We start from the raw sequence: 14,272 nt of genomic DNA, 5'->3' as shown, positions 1-14,272 counted from the left end.
TAATTCTAAGCAAGGACCCGATTCTTCAACAAAGAATAAGTGGGATAATAAAGCAAAAAATAATAAAGACAAGGAAAAATCACAGGGTAGGTAGTCTCCTCAACAGGAAGCCACTAAAAAACGATATAACCTTTGAAACTGTGATAATATTATACCGCCTGGAAGGTATCAGGATACGGATACACATTAATTTCGTTCCTTTCAGAAGTCATCCTATAAACGTTCAGAGAGAGGTGGATCGTCAGAGCACAGATCAGAGGAGCACGTGAAACTGGTTCACTGATAAAATATCGAAACTGGAAATATACCCATACACAAATATTGGGTCCAAAATATCGAAGACAAAAATATCATCATCCTATACTTATAATGTAAATAATAAAATATTGGGGGGAAAAGTTGCTGTCAATAATATCTTTGTCAAAAGTATTGTTTTATATGTGTATATACACACAAAATACTAAACACTGAATATATTAAAAAAGTATCATTACTATAATGAAAATTACAAATATGTAATATAGTTTAAGATAAATATAACTATTATACTTATTTACAAAAATAAAAGCACCTATTTATTAATATATATGTTTAAATACATATATTAAATTATAACATTAATAAACTAATATTTTCAATGTATATATTTGTATAATTTACTTTAATAAAATATTTTAACATATATATGTGTATACATATACTCAATAACATAAAATCTTTAAACAACATATAAATTTAAATAGAATAGTAAACAAAAAAATTACAATTTACTACAAATATACTAAATATTGAAAACAGAAATAATTATGAATGTTATAATATTAAATACACAAAACATGCAAATATACATTTAAACAATATAAGCTAAACGATGGATATCTACTTATAATACTTCTACTATTCCCAATTCAATTTCTGCAACAGTAGGAAAAGCATTGGAATCACTATGGGTAAAATGTACATTTATCAGCTCTGTATGTGGAAGACCTGACTCTTGTGTGTCTATGTAATCTCTAGAACTTGATCAAGTTTTCTATGTTAGGGTGCAACCCTGCTGTGGGTTGTGCCCACAACCCGTCTGTCAATACTGCTCTGTATAGCCCTAGGGGAAAACTAGGCCTGCAGGGTGCTCTACCAATGTCCCTAAGGCTTCAAATCTATAATCAAATGTTATTCTTTCAGTATAAAACATAAACCATACAGTAATCAATAAATCAAATGCAAATAAGTTTCTTTTTTCACATGTTTTTCTCTATTGAGCTGAATCAGTGATTCTCAAAAGAACGACTTTTTTTTAAACATCTCCAAATCATCCAATTCCATAAAAAATGAAATCAATACACAGATTATTATTACTAAAACACCCAATGCATTTCGGGTTACGTACAACCCTTCTTCAGGGATTACAATTTTTACACAATGTACTTCTTCTTTGATTCTCTTTCATTCCACAGATGGGCACTACAACATTAATAAAAAATATTGCAAATAAATGTTTTGTTATATTCTGCATTATTCAAATGGGCTAGCAGATAATGTAGATAAGATGAGCCAAGAAGAGTAAAACATAAATAAAGGAAAGAAAAAAAGTGATACTATGGTGTTCGAGCTGTGGGGATAATTTGTATCAATGTGCTCCTTTTGTGCTACCAATATCCTCATCCCTGCTAGGTGACTTGTGAGCCCTTTCTGCATTCTACATTCTGGGATTCCTACTTACGTTCAACTCTCGCGTTCTTAGGTCGAAGTTTCGATGTTCTCTGTACTGGGTCCTGACCCGAGGTTATCGAATTCAATTATAACTGAAAAAGTAAGATTCCCCTGTTTTAGACTCACACTGTATTGGCTGCATAATATAAACTACACGTCTTAGATGAACGCTTACCCCTCTGTATGCTCCGTCACTCCCTTCCATCTCTAACGTTTCGCAGGTGACCTCCACCTCGATACTTGTTTCTCACTCCACACTGTCCTAAGAGTGAACAAAACGACGCCCTTAGTCACGACATCCTCACTCCGAGTGGGGCCCTGATAACGTGAAGTCATTCAGTTTCCATACCTTCAAACGCTCGGTAGTAGTATTGCCTCCCGCTCCTGTCGAATCTAATTCCGGTTCTGTCATGTGATAGTCACGCTACGTATTCTTAAAGTAAAAATAAACTATGGTATCTTTATTGAGAGTGTCCCGTAAGCACGCAGACAATTCTATCCTGAGTCTTCTGTTCCCCACATTCCTTCTTTATGCCATGTTCCATATGCCATATGCAAATCAGCCTTGACCCTGTGCCTCATGGGAACAGTCCAGCCCGAACTGCCAAGCCATGTCTTTCCTGGACTGAAATCAAGCATCCTAGGACCGGTTTCTGGCTATCAGCCGTCTTCAGCCAGGATAGCTTGACTCCAGTGGTGTGGAGAGAATGGGACTCACGTCTGAGCATACCCATCCCACTCGGGGTGACAAATGCAAAACAACAGTTGATGGACAGAATGCAGAACAATGTCATACATTCACCCCAGTACAGAGATCTGGGCCTAAATCCATCATTTTTTTGCACTCCACACCACCCCAGTTCTGACATGGCCAAATGCGAATCAGCCTTGACCCTGTGCCTCATGGCAACAGTCCAGCCCGAACTGCCAAGCCATGTCTTTCCTGGACCGGAATCAAGCATCCTAGGACCGGTTTCTGGCTATCAGTCGTCTTCAGCCAGGATAGCTTGACTCCAGTGGTGTGGAGAGCATTGGGACTCACGTCTGAGCATACCCATCCCACTCGGGGTGACAAATGCAAAACAACAGTTGATGAACAGAATGCAGAACAATGTCATACATTCACCCCAGTACAGAGATCTGGGCCTAAATCCATCGTTTTTTTGTACTCCACACCTCCCCAGTTCTGACATGGCCATATGCAAATCAGCCTTGACCCTGTGCCTCATGGGAACAATCCAGTCCGAACTGCCAAGCCATGTCTTTCCTGGACCGGAATCAAGCATCCTAGGACCGGTTTCTGCCTATCAGCCGTCTTCAGCCAGGATAGCTTGACTCCAGTGGTGTGTAGAGCATGGGACTCACGTCTGAGCATACCCATCCCACTCGGGGTGACAAATGCAAAAACAACAGTTGATGGACAGAATGCAGAACAATGTCATACATTCACCCCAGTACAGAGATCTGGCCCTAAATCCATCGTTTTTTTGCACTCCACACCACCCCAGTTCTGACATGGCCATATGCAAATCAGCCTTGACCCTGTGCCTCATGGGAAGAGTCCAGACCGAACTACCAAGCCATGTCTTTCCTGGACCGGAATCAAGCATCCTAGTTTCTGGCTATCAGCCGTCTTCAGCCAGGATAGCTTGACTCCAGTGGTGTGGAGAGCATGGGACTCACGTCTGAGCATACCCATCCCACTCGTGGTGACAAATGAAAAACAACAGTTGATGGACAGAATGCAGAACAATGTCATACATTCACCCCAGTACAGAGAGCTGGGCCTAAATCCATCATTTTTTTGCACTCCACACCACCCCAGTTCTGACATGGCCATATGCAAATTAGCCTTGACCCTGTGCTTCATGGCAACAGTACAGCCCGAACTGCCAAGCCATGTCTTTCCTGGACCGGAATCAAGCATCCTAGTACCGGTTTCTGGCTATCAGTCGTCTTCAGCCAGGATAGCTTGACTCCAGTGGTGTGGAGAGCATTGGGACTCACGTCTGAGCATACCCATCCCACTCAGGGTGACAAATGCAAAACAACAGTTGATGAACAGAATGCAGAATAATGTCTTACATTCACCCCAGTACAGAGATCTGGGCCTAAATCCATCGTTTTTTGCACTCCACACCACCCCAGTTCTGACATGGCCATATGCAAATCCGCCTTGACCCTGTGCCTCATGGGAACAGCCCAGCCCGAACTGCCAAGCCATGTCTTTCCTGGACCGGAATCAAGCATCTTAGGACCGGTTTCTAGCTATCAGCCGACTTCAGCCAGGATAGCTTGATTCCAGGGGTGTGGAGAGCATGGGACTCACGTCTGAGCATACCCATCCCACTCGGGGTGACAAATGCAAAAACAACAGTTGATGGACAGAATGCAGAACAATGTCATACATTCACCCCTGTACAGAGATCTGGGCCTAAATCCATTTTTTTTTGCACTCCACACCACCCTAGTTCTGACATGGCCATATGCAAATCAGCCTTGACCCAGTGCCTCATGGGAACAGTCCAGCCCGAACTGCCAAGCCATGTCTTTCCTGGACCGGAATCAAGCATCCTAGGACCGGTTTCTAGCTATCAGCCGTCTTCAGCCAGGATAGCTTGACTCCAGTGGTGTGGAGAGCATAGGACTCACGTCTCAGAATACCCATCCCACTCGAGGTGACAAATGAAAAACAACAGTTGATGGACAAAATGCAGAACAATGTCATGAATTCACCCCAGTACAGAGATCTGGGCCTAAATCCATCGTTTTTTTGCACTCCACACCACCCCAGTTCTGAAATAGCCATATGCAAATCAGCCTTGACCCTGTGCCTCATGGGAACAGTCCAGCCCGAACTGCCAAGCCATGTCTTTCCTGGACCGGAATCAAGCATCCTAGGACCGGTTTCTGGCTATCAGCCGTCTTCAGCCAGGATAGCTTGACTCCAGTGGTGTGGAGAGCATGGGACTCACGTCTGAGCATACCCATCCCACTCGGGGTGACAAATGCAAAACAACAGTTGATGGACAGAATGCAGAACAATGTCATACATTCACCCCAGTACAGAGATCTGGGCCTAAATCCATCGTTTTTTTGCACTCCACACCACCCCAGTTCTGACATGGCCATATGCAAATCAGCCTTGACCCTGTGCCTCATGGGAAGAGTCCAGACCGAACTGCCAAGCCATGTCTTTCCTGGACCGGAATCAAGCATCCTAGGACCGGTTTCTGGCTATCAGCCGTCTTCAGCCAGGATAGCTTGACTCCAGTGGTGTGGAGAGCATGGGACTCACGTCTGAGCATACCCATCCCACTCGTGGTGACAAATGAAAAACAACAGTTGATGGACAGAATGCAGAACAATGTCATACATTCACCCCAGTACAGAGAGCTGGGCCTAAATCCATCATTTTTTTGCACTCCACACCACCCCAGTTCTGACATGGCCATATGCAAATCCGCCTTGACCCTGTGCCTCATGGGAACAGCCCAGCCCGAACTGCCAAGCCATGTCTTTCCTGGACCGGAATCAAGCATCTTAGGACCGGTTTCTAGCTATCAGCCGACTTCAGCCAGGATAGCTTGATTCCAGGGGTGTGGAGAGCATGGGACTCACGTCTGAGCATACCCATCCCACTCGGGGTGACAAATGCAAAAACAACAGTTGATGGACAGAATGCAGAACAATGTCATACATTCACCCCTGTACAGAGATCTGGGCCTAAATCCATTTTTTTTTGCACTCCACACCACCCTAGTTCTGACATGGCCATATGCAAATCAGCCTTGACCCAGTGCCTCATGGGAACAGTCCAGCCCGAACTGCCAAGCCATGTCTTTCCTGGACCGGAATCAAGCATCCTAGGACCGGTTTCTAGCTATCAGCCGTCTTCAGCCAGGATAGCTTGACTCCAGTGGTGTGGAGAGCATAGGACTCACGTCTCAGAATACCCATCCCACTCGAGGTGACAAATGAAAAACAACAGTTGATGGACAAAATGCAGAACAATGTCATGAATTCACCCCAGTACAGAGATCTGGGCCTAAATCCATCGTTTTTTTGCACTCCACACCACCCCAGTTCTGAAATAGCCATATGCAAATCAGCCTTGACCCTGTGCCTCATGGGAACAGTCCAGCCCGAACTGCCAAGCCATGTCTTTCCTGGACCGGAATCAAGCATCCTAGGACCGGTTTCTGGCTATCAGCCGTCTTCAGCCAGGATAGCTTGACTCCAGTGGTGTGGAGAGCATGGGACTCACGTCTGAGCATACCCATCCCACTCGGGGTGACAAATGCAAAACAACAGTTGATGGACAGAATGCAGAACAATGTCATACATTCACCCCAGTACAGAGATCTGGGCCTAAATCCATCGTTTTTTTGCACTCCACACCACCCCAGTTCTGACATGGCCATATGCAAATCAGCCTTGACCCTGTGCCTCATGGGAAGAGTCCAGACCGAACTGCCAAGCCATGTCTTTCCTGGACCGGAATCAAGCATCCTAGGACCGGTTTCTGGCTATCAGCCGTCTTCAGCCAGGATAGCTTGACTCCAGTGGTGTGGAGAGCATGGGACTCACGTCTGAGCATACCCATCCCACTCGTGGTGACAAATGAAAAACAACAGTTGATGGACAGAATGCAGAACAATGTCATACATTCACCCCAGTACAGAGAGCTGGGCCTAAATCCATCATTTTTTTGCACTCCACACCACCCCAGTTCTGACATGGCCATATGCAAATTAGCCTTGACCCTGTGCTTCATGGCAACAGTCCAGCCCGAACTGCCAAGCCATGTCTTTCCTGGACCGGAATCAAGCATCCTAGTACCGGTTTCTGGCTATCAGTCGTCTTCAGCCAGGATAGCTTGACTCCAGTGGTGTGGAGAGCATTGGGACTCACGTCTGAGCATACCCATCCCACTCGGGGTGACAAATGCAAAACAACAGTTGATGAACAGAATGCAGAATAATGTCATACATTCACCCCAGTACAGAGATCTGGGCCTAAATCCATCGTTTTTTGCACTCCACACCACCCCAGTTCTGACATGGCCATATGCAAATCCGCCTTGACCCTGTGCCTCATGGGAACAGCCCAGCCCGAACTGCCAAGCCATGTCTTTCCTGGACCGGAATCAAGCATCTTAGGACCGGTTTCTAGCTATCAGCCGACTTCAGCCAGGATAGCTTGATTCCAGGGGTGTGGAGAGCATGGGACTCACGTCTGAGCATACCCATCCCACTCGGGGTGACAAATGCAAAAACAACAGTTGATGGACAGAATGCAGAACAATGTCATACATTCACCCCTGTACAGAGATCTGGGCCTAAATCCATTTTTTTTTGCACTCCACACCACCCTAGTTCTGACATGGCCATATGCAAATCAGCCTTGACCCAGTGCCTCATGGGAACAGTCCAGCCCGAACTGCCAAGCCATGTCTTTCCTGGACCGGAATCAAGCATCCTAGGACCGGTTTCTAGCTATCAGCCGTCTTCAGCCAGGATAGCTTGACTCCAGTGGTGTGGAGAGCATAGGACTCATGTCTCAGAATACCCATCCCACTCGAGGTGACAAATGAAAAACAACAGTTGATGGACAAAATGCAGAACAATGTCATGAATTCACCCCAGTACAGAGATCTGGGCCTAAATCCATCGTTTTTTTGCACTCCACACCACCCCAGTTCTGAAATAGCCATATGCAAATCAGCCTTGACCCTGTGCCTCATGGGAACAGTCCAGCCCGAACTGCCAAGCCATGTCTTTCCTGGACCGGAATCAAGCATCCTAGGACCGGTTTCTGGCTATCAGCCGTCTTCAGCCAGGATAGCTTGACTCCAGTGGTGTGGAGAGCATGGGACTCACGTCTGAGCATACCCATCCCACTCGGGGTGACGAATGCAAAACAACAGTTGATGGACAGAATGCAGAACAATGTCATACATTCACCCCAGTACAGAGATCTGGGCCTAAATCCATCGTTTTTTTGCACTCCACACCACCCCAGTTCTGACATGGCCATATGCAAATCAGCCTTGACCCTGTGCCTCATGGGAAGAGTCCAGACCGAACTGCCAAGCCATGTCTTTCCTGGACCGGAATCAAGCATCCTAGGACCGGTTTCTGGCTATCAGCCGTCTTCAGCCAGGATAGCTTGACTCCAGTGGTGTGGAGAGCATGGGACTCACGTCTGAGCATACCCATCCCACTCGTGGTGACAAATGAAAAACAACAGTTGATGGACAGAATGCAGAACAATGTCATACATTCACCCCAGTACAGAGAGCTGGGCCTAAATCCATCATTTTTTTGCACTCCACACCACCCCAGTTCTGACATGGCCATATGCAAATTAGCCTTGACCCTGTGCTTCATGGCAACAGTCCAGCCCGAACTGCCAAGCCATGTCTTTCCTGGACCGGAATCAAGCATCCTAGTACCGGTTTCTGGCTATCAGTCGTCTTCAGCCAGGATAGCTTGACTCCAGTGGTGTGGAGAGCATTGGGACTCACGTCTGAGCATACCCATCCCACTCGGGGTGACGAATGCAAAACAACAGTTGATGAACAGAATGCAGAATAATGTCATACATTCACCCCAGTACAGAGATCTGGGCTTAAATCCATCGTTTTTTGCACTCCACACCACCCCAGTTCTGACATGGCCATATGCAAATCCGCCTTGACCCTGTGCCTCATGGGAACAGCCCAGCCCGAACTGCCAAGCCATGTCTTTCCTGGACCGGAATCAAGCATCTTAGGACCGGTTTCTAGCTATCGGCCGACTTCAGCCAGGATAGCTTGATTCCAGGGGTGTGGAGAGCATGGGACTCACGTCTGAGCATACCCATCCCACTCGGGGTGACAAATGAAAAAACAACAGTTGATGGACAGAATGCAGAACAATGTCATACATTCACCCCTGTACAGAGATCTGGGCCTAAATCCATCGTTTTTTGCACTCCACACCACCCCAGTTCTGACATGGCCATATGCAAATCAGCCTTGACCCAGTGCCTCATGGGAACAGTCCAGCCCGAACTGCCAAGCCATGTCTTTCCTGGACCGGAATCAAGCATCCTAGGACCGGTTTCTAGCTATCAGCCGTCTTCAGCCAGGATAGCTTGACTCCAGTGGTGTGGAGAGCATAGGACTAACGTCTCAGAATACCCATCCCACTCGAGGTGACAAATGAAAAACAACAGTTGATGGACAAAATGCAGAACAATGTCATACATTCACCCCAGTACAGAGATCTGGGCCTAAATCCATTGTTTTTTTGCACTCCACACCACCCCAGTTCTGAAATAGCCATATGCAAATCAGCCTTGACCCTGTGCCTCATGGGAACAGTCCAGCCCGAACTGCCAAGCCATGTCTTTCCTGGACCGGAATCAAGCATCCTAGGACCGGTTTCTGGCTATCAGCTGTCTTCAGCCAGGATAGCTTGACTCCAGTGGTGTGGAGAGCATGGGACTCACGTCTGAGCATACCCATCCCACTCGGGGTGACAAATGCAAAACAACAGTTGATGGACAGAATGCAGAACAATGTCATACATTCACCCCAGTATAGAGATCTGGGCCTAAATCCATCGTTTTTTGCACTCCACACCTCCCCAGTTCTGACATGGCCATATGCAAATCAGCCTTGACCCTGTGCCTCATGGGAACAATCCAGCCCGAACTGCCAAGCCATATCTTTCCTGGAGCGGAATCAAGCATCCTAGGACCGGTTTCTGCCTATCAGCCGTCTCCAGCCAGGATAGCTTGACTCCAGTGGTGTGTAGAGCATGGGACTCACGTCTGATCATACCCATCCCACTCGGGGTGACAAATGCAAAACAACAGTTGATGGACAGAATGCAGAACAATGTCATACATTCACCCCAGTACAGAGATCTGGGCATAAATCCATCGTTTTTTTGTACTCCACACCACCCCAGTTCTGACATGGCCATATGCAAATCAGCATTGACCCTGTGCCTCATGGGAACAGTCCAGCCCGAACTGCCAAGCCATGTCTTTCCTGGACCGGAATCAAGCATCCTAGGACCAGTTTCTGGCTATCAGCTGTCTTCAGCCAGGATAGCTTGACTCCAGTGGTGTGGAGAGCACGGGACTCACGTCTGAGCATACCCATGCCATTTGGGGTGACAAATGCAAAACAACAGTTGATGGACAGAATACAGAACAATGTCATACATTCACCCCAGTACAGAGATCTGGGCCTAAATCCATCGTTTTTTTGCACGCCACACCACCCCAGTTCTGACATGGCCATATGCAAATCAGCCTTCACCCTGTGCCTCATGGGAAGAGTCCAGCCCGAACTGCCAAGCCATGTCTTTCCTAGACCGGAATCAAGCATCCTAGGACCGGTTTCTGGCCATCAGCCGTCTTCAGCCAGGATAGCTTGACTCCAGGGGTGTGGAGAGCATGGGACTCACGTCTGAGCATACCCATCCCACTCGGGGTGACTAATGCAAAACAACAGTTGATGGACAGAATGCAGAACAATGTCATACATTCACCCCAGTACAGAGATAAGTGCCTAAATCCATCATTATTTTTGCACTCCACACCACCCCAGTTCTGACATGGCCATATGCAAATCAGCCTTGCCCTGTGCCTCATGGGAACAGTCCAGCCCGAGCTGCCAAGTATGTCTTTCCTGGACCGGAATCAAGCATCATAGGACCGGTTTCTGGCTATCAGCCGTCTTCAGCCAGGATAGCTTGACTCCAGTGGTTTGGAGAGCATGGGACTCACATCTGAGCATACCCAACTCACTCGGGGTGACAAATGCAAAACAACAGTTGTTGGACAGTATGCAGAACAATGTCATACATTCACCCCAGTACAGAGATCTGGGCCGAAATACATCGTTTGTTTGCTCTCCACACCACCCCAGTTCTGACATGGCCATAGGCAAATCAGCCTTGACCTTGTGCCTCACGGGAACAGTCCAGCCCGAACTGCCAAGCCATGTCTTTCCTGGACCGGAATCAAGCATCCTAGGACCGGTTTCTGGCTATCAGCCGTCTTCAGCCAGGATAGCTTGACTCCAGTGGTGTGGAGAGCATGGGACTCACGTCTGAGCATACCCATCTCACTCGGGGTGACAAATGCAAAACAACAGTTGATGGACAGAATGCAGAACAATGTCATACATTCACCCCAGTACAGAGATCTGGGCCTAAATCCATCGTTTTTTTGCACTCCACACCACCCCAGTTCTGACATGGCCATATGCAAATCAGCCTTGACCCTGTGCCTCATGGAAACAGTCCAGACCGAACTGCCAAGCCATGTCTTTCCTGGACCGGAATCAAGCATCATAGGACCGGTTTCTGGCTATCAGCCGTCTTCAGCTAGGATAGCTTGACTCCAGTGGTGTGGAGAGCATGGGACTCACGTCTGAGCATACCCAAATCACTCGGGTGACAAATGCAAAACAACAGTTGATGGACAGAATGCAGAACAATGTCATACATTCACCCCAGTACAGAGATCTGGGCCTAAATCCATCGCTTTTTGCACTCCACACCACCCCAGTTCTGACATTGCCATAGGTAAATCAGCCTTGACCCTGTGCCTCATGGGAACAGTCCAGCCCGAACTGCCAAGCCATGTCTTTCCTGGACCAGAATCAAGCATCCTAGGACCGGTTTCTGGCTATCAGCCGTCTTCAGCCAGGATAGCTTGACTCCTGTGGAGTGGAGAGCATGGGACTCACGTCTGAGCATACCCATCCCACTCGGGGTGACAAATGTAAAACAACAGTAGATGGACAGAATGCAGAACAATGTCATACATTCACCCCAGTACAGAGATCTGGGCCTAAATCCATTGTTTTTTTGCACTCCACACCACCCCAGTTCTGACATGGCCATATGCAAATCAGCCTTGACCCTGTGCCTCATGGGAACAGTCCAGACCGAACTGCCAAGCCATGTCTTTCCAGGACCGGAATCAAGCATCCTAGGACCGGTTTCTGGCCATCAGCCGTCTTCAGCCAGGATAGCTTGACTCCAGGGGTGTGGAGAGCATGGGACTCACGTCTGAGCATACCCATCCCACTAGGGGTAATGTATGACATTGTTCTGCATTCTGTCCATCAATTGATGTTTTTGCCATTGTCACCCTGAGTGGGATGGGTATGCTCAGACGTGAGTCACATGCTCTCCACACCACTGGAGTCAAGCTATCCTGGCTGATGACGGTTGATAGCCAGAAACCGGTCCTTGGATGCTTGATTCCGGTCCAGGAAAGACATGGCTTGGCAGTTCGGGCTGGACTGTTCCTATGAGGCACAAGGTCAAGGCTGATTTGCATATGGCCATGTCTGACCTGGGGTGGTGTGGAGTGCAAAAAACGATGGATTTAGGCCCAGATATCTGTACTGGGGTGAATGTATGACATTATTCTGCATTCTGTCCATCAATTGTTGTTTTTGCATTTGTCACCCCGAGTGGGATGGGTATGCTCAGACGTGAGTCCCATGCTCTCCACACCACTGGAGTCAAGCTATCCAGGCTGATGACGGCTGATAGCTGAAACCGGTCCTTGGATGCTCGATTCCGGTCCAGGAAAGACATGGCTTTGCAGTTCGGGCTGGACTGTTCCCATGAGGCACAGGGTCAAGGCTGATTTGCTTATGGCCATGTCTGACCTGGGGTGGTGTGGAGTGCAAAAAAATGATGGATTTAGGCCCAGATCTCTGTACTGGGGTGAATGTAGGACATTGTTCTGCATTCTGTCCATCAATTGTTGTTTTTGCATTTGTCACCCCGAGTGGGATGGGTATGCTCAGACGTGAGTGCCATGCTCTCCACACCACTGGAGTCAAGCTATCCAGGCTGATGACGGCTGATAGCCAGAAACCGGTCCTTGGATGCTTGATTCCGTTCCAGGAAAGACATGGCTTGGCAGTTCGGGCTGGACTGTTCCCATGAGGCACGGGGTCAAGGCTGATTTGCATATAGCCATGTCTGACCTGGGGTGGTATGGAGTGCAAAAAAACGATGGATTTAGGCCCATATCTCTGTACTAGGGTGAATGTATGACATTGTTCTGCATTCTGTCCATCAATTGTTGTTTTTGCATGTGTCACCCTGAGTGGGATGGGTATGCTCAGACGTGAGTCCCATGCTCTCCAAACCACTGGAGTCAAGCTAGCCTGGCTGAAGACGGCTGATTGCCAGAAACTGGTCTTTGGATGCTTGATTCTGGTCCAGGAAAGACATAGCTTGGCAGTTCGGGCTGGACTGTTCCCATGAGGCACTGGGTCAAGGCTGATTTGCATATGGCCATGTCTGACCTGGGGTGGTGTGGAGTGCAAAAAACGATGGATTTAGGCCTAGATCTCTGTACTGGGGTGAATGTATGACATTGTTCTGCATTCTGTTCATCAGTTGTTGTTTTTGCATTTGTCACCCCGAGTGGGATGGGTATGCTCAGACGTGAGTCCCATGCTCTCCTCACCACTGGAGTCAAGCTATCCAGGCTGATGACGGCTGATAGCCAGAAACCGGTCCTTGGATGCTTGATTGCGGTCCAGGAAAGACATGGCTTGGCAGTTCGGGCTGGACTGTTCCCATGAGGCACAGGGTCAAGGCTGATTTGCATATGGCCATGTCTGACCTGGGGTGGTGTGGAGTGCAAAAAAACGATGGATTTAGGCCTGGAGCTCTGTACTGGGGTGAATGTATGACATTGTTCTGCATTCTGTCCATCAATTGTTGTTTTTGCATTTGTCACCTAGAGTGGGATGGGTATGCTCAAACGTGAGTCCCATGCTCTCCACACCACTGGAGTCAAGCTATTCAGGCTGATGACGGCTGATAGCCAGAAACCGGTCCTTGGATGCTTGATTCTAGTCCAGGAAAGACATGGCTTGGCAGTTCGGGCCGGACTGTTCCCAGGAGGCACAGGGTCAAGGCTGATTTGCATATGGCCATGTCTGACCTGGGGTGGTGTGGAGTGCAAAAAAACGATAGATTTAGGCCCAGATCTCTGTACTGGGGTGAATGTATGACATTGTTCTGCATTCTGTCCATCAATTGTTGTTTTTGCATTTGTCACCCCAAGTGGGATGGGTATGCTCAGACGTGAGTCCCATGCTTTCCACACCACTGGAGTCAAGCTATCCAGGCTGATGACGGCTGATAGCCAGAAACCGGTCCTTGGATGCTTGATTCCGGTCCAGGAAAGACATGGCTTGGCAGTTCGGGCTGGACTGTTCCCATGAGGCACAGGGTCAAGGCTGATTTGCATATGGCCATGTCTGACCTGGGTCGGTGTGGAGTGCAAAAAAACGATGGATTTAGGCCCAGATCTCTGTACTGGGGTGAATGTATGACATTGTTCTACATTCTATCCATCAATCGTTGTTTTTGCGTTTATATTATGCAGCCAACACAGTGTGAGTCTAAAACAGGGGAATCTAACTTTTTCAGTTATAATTGAATTCGATAACCTCAGGGCAGGACCCAGTACAGAGAACATCGAAACTTCGACCAAAGAAAGCGAGGGTTGAACATAA

This window comes from Lissotriton helveticus, chromosome 7 (assembly GCF_964261635.1).
Source record: "Lissotriton helveticus chromosome 7, aLisHel1.1, whole genome shotgun sequence".
In the NCBI taxonomy this organism is placed as follows: domain Eukaryota; kingdom Metazoa; phylum Chordata; class Amphibia; order Caudata; family Salamandridae; genus Lissotriton; species Lissotriton helveticus.
Note: the sequence above shows the minus strand (reverse complement) of the source record.